This window comes from Saccoglossus kowalevskii, chromosome 19 (genome assembly GCF_978046115.1).
Source record: "Saccoglossus kowalevskii chromosome 19, keSacKowa6.1, whole genome shotgun sequence".
Classification (NCBI taxonomy): domain Eukaryota; kingdom Metazoa; phylum Hemichordata; class Enteropneusta; family Harrimaniidae; genus Saccoglossus; species Saccoglossus kowalevskii.
Window position 1 is genome coordinate 28,706,792 of NC_140659.1, and position 15,770 is coordinate 28,722,561.

At 37.7% G+C, this 15,770-nt stretch overlaps 1 long non-coding RNA gene across 1 annotated transcript; it reads left to right on the top strand.

The window, feature by feature from the left end:
• Positions 1-335: 335 nt before the first annotated feature.
• LOC144350798 (uncharacterized) lies at positions 336-1,083 on the top strand. Its single transcript, XR_013420344.2, has 2 exons — positions 336-660; positions 818-1,083. It is a non-coding gene; the product is annotated as an uncharacterized LOC144350798 (long non-coding RNA).
• The last annotated feature ends 14,687 nt before the right edge of the window (positions 1,084-15,770 follow it).

Below are 15,770 nucleotides of genomic sequence, written 5' to 3' on the forward strand. Positions count from 1 at the left end.
TATTGAGAACATTCACCAATACGGATTGAAGAGTCGACATTAGCTCTTGGTTTTTTTTACTAGAAACACGCTCAAACCGATTTGACAAAAATATTGCATTTGCGCTGACAACTGCAGTTTAAACTGTCCTTACCGTATCTAATTTGAAACGGTGCAATAGTCATTGTGTCACATTATAATCTAGTATCGGTAATTAGTCACCTGCAGTGTATACCACTTCAGATGCCATTGTTTTAAACAAAGAGCCAGTTAGGGCTTAGGTTGAGGACAGGTCGCCCAGCTGTACTATTAGTATGCAAATTTCTTTGTTTCTGTTTCCTCGTGGTGAGCACTGAAAGCAAATTCAAGTTAGTCTCACCCAGAACACAGTCCTGGAAGGTTGTTCTTAGGCAACCACTTGCTGGGGTCTTGTGACGAGCCAAGTTCTGCTTTTTGTATGGGGCGCTAGGGAAGTGGCTATATCTCTAGTATAAGCCTGGGCCAGCTTTGGAGCCTATGTGTTCAGATTTTCTGGCAGGAACTGTACAAAAAGGACAGTAGCTTTAACTAGCTATTGTGGGTATTTAGGGCCAGCACGTCAGAGGTGTCTTGTCGTGTACGTACAACTCAATTGCTGTGCACCTGGGCTTCGTCACAAAAGGGACTGAATGCAAACTCATTGTAAGTAGAATTTCGTTGTAGAGTTTAATTATATATTTCCGTAAAATGTTGATACTCCATTGTTTCAAAGAATGACGTGAAATCTGTAAGTTTTATGCCTTAGTATTAAGTTGTTATATTTATTATGATTTTATTATGGTGCTGTTATTTTTCATAGTGCCATCTTGACTTTATCAAGCAGTTAGTGTTACATTACCGGAGGATACGTGCTGTCTCACTTGGAACTGCGTTCTACGTTACCAGAGGATACGTGCTGTCTCACTTGGAACTGCGTTCTACGTTACCAGAGGATACGTGCTGTCTCACTCGGAATTGCGTTCTACATTACCGGAAGACCAGTGTTGTATCGCTTGTAATAACCTACTATATAACTGGGAATTACGTGACGTTATTGGGAGCTTTGTAATTTATTTTTCAAAGCTACACGTTACATTATATGAATTTTGCGTACTGTACAGTGTACATGAATATGTAATTTAAGGCAACCCTATTGTACATTCCCGTAATTGTCTATTCAAAGGCTAAGTAAAAATCTGAAATCATTCTTTCTGTAATTTTCTCATACATTGTGCGCTAGCAGTTTAATGCTTCATTAATGGACGGAAAATCCTAGATTTGTAAACAGATTGTATTTAATCCCTTTTCCCCCTTTGATTAATTACAGTTATTCGTTCAATGTTATTTAACTCGTACGCGGTCTTGCGTTTTGATGGATGGATCGAACACTAGGCAACATAGTCAAAATTGTTGGCATCTCGTATGCATGACACATTGATACTGCTGATATTGCTGATAGAAACGCATATTATTGTGGGATTGGGATTGCACGCCGTGTACTGCATGCTGCAACTACTGTAGCTTAGTTAAATCATGACTAATTAGAAAGAACGATTAGTTTACTCGGGTTAGAAGCTCACGGTATTACCTTTACTGCATACACTTTGAAACGGTGCAATAGTCATTGATACTGCTGATATTGCGTTGCTATCCCATGAATACACATTGCCAGCACCAATGCAGTCTGCAAAATTGGCGCCAATTTCATCTGACGTCAAGACACGGTCCCAAAGATTGAAAAGGGATAATTCGCCAACAAATGCCTGGGTTACGTCGAAACCTCCTCCCAGCGAATCCTGCTCTTGACCAAGAATCAATACCCCTCCGCCATGAATGTACAAACTAGTTGACAGACCAGTCCCCTCGGCTGCAAGAACACCGTCCTTATATACCTGCCATTGTCCATTGATTGAAGTCCAAGTCACGCATGCGTGGTGCCAAAGGCCGTCACTGAGGTCAACTGTAGACTGGACAGCGTTTCCCGTGACGTGTGGTTTAACACTATTGTAGTTGAAAACAAGGAATTCGTTCTTTTGACTCTCAACTGCATATGACACCGGTGTCCCGGTGTTCGTTGCTGATGACTTCATCCAGAAACATGTTGTTATAGCGTGCATATCTGGTAATGTTTGTAGAACAGTCACATTGGAAGATGCGTTTAAAACATATTTATTAGTAGTAGTATCTAGAAGAAAAGAAATTAATTAATTACACGCTATTGTGAATAAGTAAAAACGTATAATATCTTTGTTTATCACCAGCCATGCATATTTGTTCCAAAGATTGTAAAGGGATAATTCGCCAACAAATGCCTGGGTTACTTTGGTGACATGCCCGTCGTATTTACTGAGGTTGATGACTGTCAATGCAAACAGCCATTTGCATCTAGACCCAGTGTGCAAGAGCATTCTTAAAATTTAACAAGATTTTTGTCCGATCGGAACTGTAGTAGTGCACTGTTTTGGTACTACTGTTTGATTTTGACTATATTATTGAAAAGACTTGTTTTTATAAATTATCAATATGTTTCGACGTACGAGTAAAAGTGTGCAGCATGTTTGATTTCCAATAGGTCGTCTTCACTGGAACGCCGCTCGACCATTTATACTGTCCTTCCACATCTATATCATTCAGTCCGATCCAGAAGTGTACAGCGCCATCATCGTCTACTTCGTGATATTTCAACTTATCAACAACGAAATCACGTTCAGCTTCTCCAGTAATACTGCAATAAGTCGTCCAATCATAAAATGTGATTAAGTATCTGTTTTGAATATTCACATTTATTATATCCACACGAATAATAGACCATTTCCGGTCACTGTGGATCCGTGTTATGCGTGAAATCTAAGGGAAATACTTCGCAAACTAAGGTAATAGTGACGTCAAAATATGGCATGTGATTCGACAAACGAGTTCGGGGGCATCTCCACGCCTAATAATGTTGTATACACATTAGATGATGGTAAATTTTAATGAAGTAAATTTCTCAACGCCATGTTCCCCGACATTTTTGCTTTAAATGGCGGTAGTCGTCGCGCCACGCATGCGCGAGATATATGGGTCTCATATAAACAAAGATGGCGACTTTGACTGTTGCGCAGATCAACGAGTACAAACTGTGACGCGACCAAGCTTAAATTAGGTATTTTTAGGTGATTGGAAGGTATCAAAGGAGTCACCGGCTGTAATTAGTGCAAGTCAAAGTTCAAACAGTGTGACAGGATAAAGCTATAACCTACCTTAGCAAATCTGAATGTCCTTGAGTTTCGCACCAATATCGTGCATCGTTCCAGGTTTGTTTTTCTCTACTGAAATAGTAGCAGTGATCTCTGAACCCATACCATCCAGGGCGACATCCTGTAAATGTAGGTTGTAAGAATGCAGGAAATGACGATGTCATAATTTTAGATACTTAGACATTATGAGGGGATTATGCGCAATACCATTAAAGTATGTCATGACAACATATGTTCAATACACTCATGAAATGCAATATTAAATACCAAAGTTGACCTAACACATCATTCAACAGTCCAACTGTTATTCATATTCTCTTTGGGCAAAATACGCACCGAACCTTAGCAATAAACCAAGGCCAATCACAATCTGATTAAAATCTGATGTAGTGTACGGGCTTTAATTTGTTTGGCTATAAACTTATTTTAATTTTATTTTTTATTACTTTTGTTATTAATGCCCTTTTATTTTATTATTTTACTCTTTGATTTTGATTTTGTGATTTTTTTTTTAATTCCGCCCTACCTACATCTGACCCGATGCCTATGTAACGAGATTTCAACGAGACCCACTGTCGACGATTTTAGTCAACGAATCACAGACCTCCTTCTATAGCGCACATGATGACGTCACCGGGCGGAGTCGGGTGACAAACACACTCAAATAAAATGGCGGATTATACCGACGATAGCGACCGAGAATAACACGGCTTTTCGGTAAGTTTATCATTGTCAAATGCAACGAAAGTCATTTTTATGTTAATATTGTGGCTCGAATGGTTCGACTTTAGATCGTTATTTTGCATAGTTATTCTGGGAGTGACGATTTTGTTTCCACCGTTTCGACCGAACACCAGTGTCTTTTTCCAGTCGCCTGCCCTGGAGACGGGTGATGTTTTGTTGACGATCGGGCCAACATCGTCTACGGTATTGAAGCCGTAGCTGTAAATATTTATCAAGTTGTAACAACATTTTGTACATTATACAATAACTCTTTATTAAAGTAATTGAGCTGATTTGGACTGGAATAAAATATTTTTTATTGGAACACATCGCAATTGATCAGGAAATATTTGTTTGCTCCAATTTTCTGCGTCGATGCCGTGGGCCGGTGACCGTTATACAATTTAAAATCAGTTTGCATTGTTTACTATAGCTGTTTACAGTGTTCTAATCATTACGATTTACTTATTTTTTTGCTTCCATTCTAGATAATTATGCTCAGTGATGTAAAATTGAAGCGATGACTGAATGAACGAACCTTGGCTGGCGAAGCATCTTGAATTTTCAAGGTGAATGTTCCGGCGAAGCACTCCACTATCACCTTGAAGTATTTCATTAGAACTATGTGTATGTGACAATGCCCTCACAGTTTAGAATCAGTTTACCAACAGCCAATCATATTGCTCCTTTCTACAACGCGCTTGGAAAGCTCTCAAAATCTTCAAGGCGGAGCAAAGTCACGAGACGCGCACCACTCTACCGTGTATTTCTATGGGCTCTGTGCGAGCCGGTGAAAATAGCTAAAATCGAGGAAACAGCACAAACATAAATTTGAAGAAATCCTAAACAACCAAATTTAAATATGTTGCATATGTAGGGATAATCTTGTTACACTGTTCAGGGGGTGTCAACAACCGTCCCAAAATACCGTTTTCTGCCAGGCGGTGAAAATGCCTGACCTGAGAATGAATGTCGCTGCGCACAGTGGAAGCTTTTTTGGCTTGGATGTCGAGGCAATACAGCGACGACGTCCATACATCATGCAACTCACAGATATTCAGACCAAAGCTATTCAAACTATACTTAGTGCCGAGTCTGATGTGTTCGTTTTTTGTCGCACTGGAAATAGTAAATCCTTATGTTATTATGGTTTACCGGTCTTTCGACCATCGAGCGTGGTAATAGTGTTGTCGCCACTGCTGAGTATTATAGAAGACTAGGTGTTATATCTCAAAGCCCATGATGTCACTGCAACATATATTGGCAGAAATGAAGCCAAAGACATCGGGTACGCAAAGCTTCAAGGGCTTACTGGTAGTCATTGTAACAAAGCTTTCTATTGGTCGGTAAACTTTCTATCGCGCAACCACGTGACATACACGGTTATGAATAGAATTACCGCACGGTGTTGTAGAGGGAGGAATGTCCGAACGGAGCAACACCGTGCAGGCGGACGATGCTGGCGAAGATGTATCTGGAAGTGTACACATTTGTTGGAAGTGAAAAAAATATTCAATGTAATGACAAAAATTGTAAAATGCTGTAGAATTTCTTTTGCAAATAAAAATATACTAGCAATTTTCTATTAATGGTTTATTCAAGTGGGCAAAATATGATGTACAGAAAGATTGCCCGTAGAGTGTCGCTACACTGAAAAGTAAGCAACCGACAGCCTGTATAAAAGGGGGGCTGTGATTGGCTGTTACTTACGCGAGATTTGAACAGGACTTACATAGGCGTCGGATCAGATGTAGGTAGGGCGGAATAAAAAAAAATCACAAAATCAAAATAAAATAAAAGGGCATTAATAACAAAAGTAATAAAAATAAAATTAAAATAAGTTTATAGCCAAAATAATTAAAGCTCGTACACTACATCAGATTTTAATCAGATTGAGCCAATCACAGGCTTCATGATAAAAACCATGTACGAAATAATGCTATTGATGTCGTTACATTTTCTTTCCATATATCAGGTATCATGCTGATAATTTGTTAGTCTTAGTGCTTCGACTCCAATATATACAGAATACAAAGTGCAACGTACCTTGTTGAAAATCGAATTTCTCTGTTTTTTCTTCGATCTTGTCAAGAATTCTTGTCAGTCGGGTTTCAAAACTTCTCAATTGATCAGTGCAGTATTTGGCGTCTAATGCTGGCGAATTGTGGACCAAACATTGAGATTCATCCTCTCCGTCCACGAGTGCTGAAATATAACTTCCAATAGAAAATATTATCAGCAAACAGAGAAATCTGGCGTAGATTCGCGACATGTCTACTAACTTCTGCCAAACTCTGCAAAACAGTGTATAACCATTTACCTGATGATTGGGTAAGTTATACCACGTGGTATTTGTCACCAAGACATTTTAACAAACTTTATAAACAGTCTAGCAACTGTTTACATTATCTTATGACAGCCACCAGTGAATAATATCTTATTTGTACAACATACATTCGCATCAGTTCAGTCAACAGGGGATGTTTTTCGCTATTATACATTGTTTGTTTATCATGTCTGGTCTTAAATAATGAACGAACGAAAAACTGTTGAAGCTATAAGAGACCACAGGAAGTAGGCAAAATATATTATTGGAAAAATATTTTAAAATGATGCCTATTTAAAGAATTGAATGCTCACCGTAACGGCATAAGTTACAGCGCGTCGTAATTTTGCGGTATTTTACGGGGTATTTTTATCCTACCATATAAGCAAATGCGAATTCTAAATATGGAATGATTACGCGCGTAAGCGTAATAATAAAAACAAACATGGCTGCCGCCAGGGTTTGGCCAGACTCCACACAAAGAAGTTCGCTGATTCTGTTCTAAACATTTTGGATTTCGGCATTCCCATGATGTATACTTAGAAGGAAAAGGTGTATAATATTAAGGTTATTACGAGAATACATCAAAGTATTCACTCAGACAGTACGCCGCGCATCGGTCGATACTCCAGCTGTACTGTCTTCGTGCATACTTTGAGGTATTCTCGTAATAACCTTATATTATCAATTTTCAACCGATATTATCGGCGAAAAACTGCATTACGCGACTTGGAAGATGGTTGTAACAATATTCTGTATTAGATCTAATGAAAACCATCTGATTTATTATCGAATTTCAACCGATATTATCGGAGATTATCTAAATATAAAGGGTGTAGAACATTTATTACGCTATGCGTGAATACCCGTGTGCATGAGCGTTGACTTTCTGAATGTGTCGTCGTTGTTCTCATAAATTTGCATTCTAAAATTGTCATGGTGGAAGTCGGAGGTGCGTGCTATTGTGACCGTTTCTAATTCGGAAAACACGTGACACTATATTTAAAACCAATGATCAACTTAAATGTCTATGATCTAACTGGAAACATATAGCCCAAACGATGACATGTATCGTGCTTAAAGCGCGGTGGTCGTCGCGCAGCGCGTGTTCGAATTTCATGTAAACAAACAATGTATTTTACACGTGTTGTATACGTCGCTATGAGTCCCATATCAAACAGGACGCGGCACGACGACTGCCGCCCTTTAAAGATGCAATATGAAGGGGAACATGTATTTTTTAATATTGTTGTTTGATACTGTAAATTATTTATCATAACCTAAAAACGTTATTCTTGTAGCATACATCTGAGTATTCGTCCGAAGAAACAACCAAATTCTCTGTGCACCGGTTGTTTTGATACGTACAATAACAATAACTTCACATGCGTATTGGTTTTTATGATTTTTGTTACTGTTGAGTGATCTGCAAACGCAACATTTTTTGTTTAGAATAAATCATAGTCCAACCGGTATACGGTATGGAATATAAAAAACAATATTAAAATATGTATTTTCCGTTCAAATGCCACTCTCTCCCGCAATCGCCTCCTCCGCTGTTCGTGTCGGTGGCAAAAATCATTGAAACAGTAGTAGCATTGACGGGTGGAAATTGGAGAACGACTGCCCCTTGTATATCTTAGAGTTGTTAGCAACGCATTTTGCTTAATGTGAGCACACGAACATGTATCATCAAGACGTGACCTTCTCCAACTTACGCCGCCACGACTACTATATGCCAGCATCAATCACAGTGTTGAATGTGTTTGATGCATTGCTATGACAATTAGGTCGTGTAAATACTTCACTATACATATTTATCCTTCATTTTAACGTCATTGTGCAGCCTGCATAACCTCCGTATAACCCATAACACGTAAAAGGTATGCTATTTAGTTATTTGACGCGTATACGCGTGAACCGTGTTGATGGTCGAATATTGTAAATATATATATAAAATGTGAAAGAAGGAATCTCATGAATTCATGTTACCTCAACTTGGAAAGTGTGATTTTAGTATGTATATAGGTATAATTTTAAGTTTCTGCACTTGAAAAGGGGTATAATTTCACAAAAATAAGTTTGTGTTTAGCGGCTTTTTTTTGAAAACCATACAGCATGAATACCAGGTCTGACTTGGAGTACCACCCCTGGGTGCATAACATCATGTAAGTCCATCAAGCCCAGACACAAAACAAATATCGCTATAGACTAAACACGGGAGAGACTAAATACTCACCCGGACACTGCACGGGGTTACTAAATGGCTCATTTATATTTACATATATAAACAAGAGAACTGGTGATGGTTGTGAACCATAACTGCCTCAGCACAAAGACTGTTGTGTAATACAAGAGAATGTAAATGGAAATGTATTGTAGTGTTATCTCTTTGTTATTTACAATATATCTGCATTAACTGTCATGAATTAGTTTTCGCGTATCTGTTAATCGCTGATTATTAACGAATTGCTGTGTTATGTCTGTCATTGTTTAGGCCTATTTGAAGTTTTGGACGGAACTTGGCTCAGTGATTTGGAACTAATTACGAGATAACCGTCGCTATTCTGACTACTCTTTCTGACAGTTGGTATCCGTAATTATTAAAGTAGTGAACGATTAATCAAAAGATATGACGTATTCAGTATTGGCTTTATGATTGAAGGTTACGCCCTAGAGTCTTTTTACTGTTTTGTAATTGGTTAGAGTTTTGAAAATGAATAAAGAGAGTTTGAGTTGGTCTTGGCGAATACTCTACGATAGACGCAGTCGAGAGTCCAGTCCTGGAGAGCCTTGGGGCGAGTGTTGACGCAGTCTAAGAGAGTCTTGGGTCAGCCTTGCGATAGTCTTGGGGACTTTTCCCCAGGGCGCTGTGTCTTATAGAGTGCTCGATTGACCGACTAAGACGAGAGCTGAAACGTATTTCGTTGTGTGTGTCTTATTTGACTGTAAAGTTAAAGTGACTCCCCCGATCCCGTACCTCAAGAGGACGAGATATAGAGACGAGACGAGATTCCCCCCTGGCAAGTGTGGAGAACCCCATAGAGAAGGATTTCCCCCCTGATATAACCTTCACTGTTAAGGAAATATGGGAGTAGAAGCAAGGCTGGGCAAATTTTGCGAAATAGTAGTTCGTTAGAATTACTACTATTGTGGGATATCGAAATATGAATGATAAACATGAAGTGACATTTCCAGAGATATAGTTGGAATTGAAGCAAAGAAGTGGCCTATTAATCCATGAAACATACTCACACATATCCGTACATATCATCCTGTCTTATTGTGTGTGGGGCAAAGCTGTACACAATCATAACAACTGAAAATTAGGAAAACTATGAACAATAACTAATGAAAATCTGTGATTTGCTGTACAGTCTCCAGAAAATTATTAACAGAACCATAACATTTATAAAAAGCACAGTGCTGAGATTCATTTCGAGAATACCTGAAATATAATCTTACAATCGTATACGAGTCGTCAAAACGTACAGTTTGGTGAAATTCTGTATAGTTTCAATAAGCATACAAGCACCTGTATATATTTTGACAATAAACCCCTCATTCACATTGTGCAAATACAAACAAGACAATAAACCTTTCTGACAGTAACATGTAAGTGTTGTATAAACCTGAATGAAAAGTCCGGATTCACGGCGAATACTTCTAGCGAGTCACCCCTCTAAAAACCTCTTCAACTAGTCAAGGCCAATCACTAATGTGCGGGGTCATTAATTAAATAATAATAATTTTATTAACACTTACATATTCCCCTGAGGGATTGGCAATGGTCACAAATGTTTAAGAAAGAACAAAAGGTTAAAAAAATACAAAACAAAAATTAGCTAATACATTACAGAGAAATAAAATATTAAGACTAAATTATTATACTATAAAAAGATAAAAAACAAAATACAAAATTTAACTGTCACTGGGGTTATTGTCTTGTTTCTAAACACTTCTTTAGGTACCTTGCTACAGGGAGTGTTAGACCACTGTTGTTTAACAAGGCTATGAATTGTGTCTTTGGTGACAAATTTTGAAATTTTTGGATTTTGGTTTTTGCCATTTCCAATAATACATTTCTATCGGGGGTATAACTTTTGCATGACATCATTAGGCGATACTCGTTCGTTCCAATCTTCTACTTGATTCTGATCACAAATGTTGCACGATCTATTTGCAAGGGGTATTCCTTTCTGTCTGCCAGTCTCAATTTTCAAGTTATGGTCACTGAGGCGGAATTCAGTTAAATTTTCGCGCAAAATTGTTTTTTAGTAATTCTCGGTATTTGACGAGTTCTGTACACGATTAAAATATTTCATCATTTGTTGCCGATAAAAGTCTCCAAAGGGTATAACGTCCAAGTTCACCGTATAAGTCAATTGTTGTGGTGTTATCTTATTTCGCTGACTCGATAATGCGCCAAATTAAAACCCAGTGAATATGTAAAATTTAGCATAGAAAACATTATCTAAATGACGAAACCGTGAATTTAAAACCCACTGAATATGCCTGAAATGGTAAATCAGTGAAATTTTACAGTAACTACAAATAACCTCGCTCTCAGGAGCTGAGGAATTACAAATCTAAACATCTAAACAATGAGTGTTGAAAACAACATTTTTCAAGAAATATAAATATAAGTAATATAAGTGATCTAAACATTTTAAAATATTAATATATTACCCAAGATCCATACGACAACGTATTGTCATTTGAAAACCTCGTCACGATAAGGGTGTTACGGCGATATTTGCCAAGTTTGTATTTGAAATGTTTGTAAGATTAGAATGTTAACAATGAACACCACGAACTAGTAGTTACAACTAACGAACTAGTAGTTACAACTAACGAACTAGTAGTTACAACTAAAGAACTAGTAGTTACAACTAAAGAACTAGTAGTTACAACTAACGAACTAGTAGTTACAACTAACGAACTAGTAGTTACAACTAACGAACTAGTAGTTACAACTAAAGAACTAGTAGTTACAACTAACGAACTAGTTGTTACAACTAAAGAACTAGTAGTTACAACTAAAGAACTAGTAGTTACAACTAACGAACTAGTAGTTACAACTAACGAACTAGTAGTTACAACTAACGAACTAGTAGTTACAACTAACGAACTAGTAGTTACAACTAACGAACTAGTAGTTACAACTAAAGAACTAGTAGTTACAACTAACGAACTAGTAGTTACAACTAAAGAACTAGTAGTTACAACTAACGAACTAGTAGTTACAACTAACGAACTAGTAGTTACAACTAACGAACTAGTAGTTACAACTAACGAACTAGTAGTTACAACTAACGAACTAGTAGTTACAACTAACGAACTAGTAGTTACAACTAAAGAACTAGTAGTTACAACTAACGAACTAGTAGTTACAACTAACGAACTAGTAGTTACAACTAAAGAACTAGTAGTTACAACTAACGAACTAGTAGTTACAACTAACGAACTAGTAGTTACAACTAACGAACTAGTAGTTACAACTAACGAACTAGTCTCTACATTCCAACCAACACGAAGCCTGTGGGTCGATCGGGAAAGATTCGACGCGATTTTAGTAACAACGTCTGGCTAGACTGTTCCAGACGTTTGTTATAACAACGTAACTGTAAGCGGTCGACCAGCGAGAAGGCCACTTTCAAGTTGATCTGACATGTCGAACATTAATCCTTTCTTTGCGAAAGTGCAAGCTTACTTTTAAAATTATTCACGCCTACGTAGGTTCTCCAAGCTTGCAAACGGTGTGTCGTAACACAGCGGGAAAAGGCACAAAAAACCAAAGTGTATACTAAACCAATGTTGAATGAATATGCAACATCCTTGTGCAATCTCCTTGCCCTTTGCGCAACGGTATTACAGGCATTCAGTTCACTGTGCACGGTCATTTTCCCGAGGTAGTTTTGCCTAAAAATGCAATACAAAAAGTAAAATAAATTGTTTGTAATAACCGAATTACCTGATAAAACAATAACATTGCTATGGTTTACTAGTAACCAGACTACCCGCAGATATTGTTGATGGTAGTGTCAGGATGCAAATAGTGTAACAAAAATTGAATGTAAAAGTTAAGAACGAAAAATGGTGGCAGCTCTTCATAACAATAAACAAATTTGACAAAGGCCAAGGGAACGTAATAGTTGAATTACCTTGAACAGTTTACTTCACAAATTGCATTTGTTCTTTTGTTTGATTTTAAGTTTCTCAAAATACTAGTACGTCACTGTCCTTTTATTACAGACTCGGTTGAGCTCATTACCTAAGGCGCGTTATTTGTTCTATTGTGGAATTTTTTGTGATTCTACTTATAGTTCATGCGCGTTCTTACGTTCCTATGTTCTACCTGTACGTTATTACATTTTCTTCTATGCTATCGATAAAGAGCCATTGCTCGAAACGTCTAGCTATTTTTAATAGTTATTTAGGACTACGATTACCAAATATTATCTTCTATATATCACTGTAATACTATGGTGCCATAGTTCCATGATTTTGCATATAAACCATATGAACATTGCCATGCGATTTACGACAAGTCTTCTACCTAAAAGGGCGGCAGTCATCGTGCCGCGTTCTGTTCGATATGGGACTCATAGCGACGTATACAACGCGTGTAAAATACATTGTTTATTTACATGAAATTCGAACACGCGCTGCGTGGCGACCACCGCGCTTTAATGTTTTAAAGAAGATCATAGACCCTCAACCGGGTAGGAGTGGGGAGTTGCATGTCGCGATTGATTAAATTAATCGTCTATTTTTTGCATAAATCAATATAATAATACTCGTCTCTTCAGTAAAATTGTACCAAAATGCCTTCCGATAACCAATTGGTCTAAATTGATTCTATTGTTACGAAACATTAATCGAAAAAAAAAACTGATGTAAAGTGTTTTTTGATACGCTTTCCAGAAATTGTTGAAAGTGGCCACAGATTTATTCTTTAACGTGATCATAGCAAGTTTAATGAAGATTGCACCTTTACATTTCACTCTAGTACTATTGCTCAAAATTGCGCATATTTTCCATAACTTGTACTAGAGAAATGTTACCTAAATAATATGTATTTCGAGAAATCACTGTGTGTGTGCATGCGCATTCTGAACGCAAAAAAACGCGTAGAAGGCTTAGTCTTTTCCACGAAACGTGAAAAAAAATGAAATTAAACCAAAATTTTGAACGACTTCAAACATCGCCACGTAACAGAAATAAATTTGTTGAGAATATTTAGTTTCCACCTCTTTTCCGCCTACTTTGCAGCTCGATTCATTTGTGCTGACATTTTGGAATTGCTGAACACTGATGGCGCTATTCATTTCGTGTTTCACAGGGTGAAATTTTCTCAGATATTATTAGGCCAATGAAAAAAAAATGCGAGTTAGGGTTAGGGTTAGGGTTAGGGTTAGGGTTAGGGTTTCGTTTCGTGGAAAAGACTAAGCCCGCGTAGAACTCACTCATGCAAAACAACTAGAAGCGCCAAACTCGTTGTTAGTTACACGATTTTAGGGACTGTATATTCTTATGTAATGTTTCTAAGTTTCGTTGAGGATTACTTTGCAAAGAGATCGTTGAAATGATTCCATCTGTTCGTAAAAAGGACGTTTTTAATTTGACGATGGCCTGTGGACTGAGTTTGAAAGGTTCCATCTAGATCAGACGGCTCCCTCTCGTGCCAATCCCCTCCTCTAATATAGTCAATATAAAGAAATGAAAGGGTCACTCTTTGATGAGTGACCGTGATTAGCGGTAATATTACAATGTGACATTTGTGTCGATCATGTCTAACATACACGAGCTATTAGAAAACAGCGGCAATGGAATAAGTGAAATCCGTTCGAGCCCGTGGCATTCTATCGAACAGGACACGGAAACGCCGCGTTCTTGTTCTACAGTTGACAATACGCGTGTCAAGTATACGTGTTCGCAGCAGTTGGCGTTGGCATTTTTTGCAAATTTTCTATGTTAATCGGTGTAAATTATGGGTTGTGCAGCTTCTTCTCAGAGTACAAAGCCATTACTTGTGAAACCTGCGAATAGCGGGATTGAACCGCCTATGGACAGGCCTACATTTCAACGTACGGAGTTCTGCCCTGCGCCTGGAGAACCACCAGTATACTACTGGCATGCAACTGTAAAAGTACAGTGACGTTATTTCGTGGATACTTAGAGCTTGAGAAAACCAAAGAACCATAATGTAATATTATTCTGATATGAATGCGTAATATGGTAATAATAGTGGTGTAGGCCAGAACAGTTATTTACTGGTGGTACGACGAAACTCGCTGAACTTTGTGTAGATGGGAGTATGATTGAAGATTTTACTTTTCATCAGTGACCAATCTCAAACTAAGCATGCTACAAAACTTGACTGTATGTTGACAGCTTATGATGGAGAAAACGCAGATTGAATTGAAGAACACAGTAACACTGTATATCAACGGTATCTACGAACACGTTCGCAAAAGTACTAAGTCGTTTGTGCTGTTGTTATACTCTATTGACGTATCGGACATTAACATTGACGTGAAGCATACACAGTTCGAAATTATTCAAGAAATGAAAAGTTTTCGTGTTTTTTGACGCTACTACGATGACCTGTCTCTGTTGGGTGTACATCGTTTCAATGTACGTGGATCGAGATAACATAGTGGTATTTTTTGTTTTTAGTGGTATTTTTTGTTTGTTTTTGTAATAGCAAAAGCCCACAAGAATCTAACCATCTACATATGCAAATCGTATTCAATTCGTTGAATCTGAAACCAATCAGAACATGAGGGCTTTCGCGATCACCAAAACAAACAAAAAATAAAAAATCATTACTATAAAATTCTTATATAAGAAAACATTAAAGCTGCGCATGTACGAGATATATGGGTCTCATATAAACAAAGATGGCGACTTTGACTGTTGCGCAGATCAACGAGTACGAACTGACACGTTTCCAAGCTTTAATTGGGTAATTTTCATGTGATTGGAAGGTATCGAAAGTTACCGGTGGTAATCAGTGCAAGTCGCGCCCAGGTCAAACCTCATACTTGTGATTTCCATTTGAAGAGCGCATTGGATTGTGGGAGAATCAATGTTTATCAACGCAAATGTCGAACATGCGCAGCGCGACGACTACCGCGCTTTAACATAAATATCTTATACGGAGAACATTAACATAATTTTTTTATATGGTAATGTTATGTCAGTATATGGTGAACATTAACATAAATTCCTTATATACTGAACATTAACACATTTTTCATATGGAAAGCATTAACATAAATTTCCTAATTTTCAGCGAGTGACTTATATTATTTATTAGTTGTCTGAGCTCAAATATAATTCCCAAGGCTACAACCTTACATGCCAGCGTTTGTAATTTGTAGAAAACAATTTGAGGTATGACCTTTTATGTACAAATAGCAGTGCAGTGAGCGCCGACTAGATTTGGGTATATAGGTATTATACGTTACATGATACAT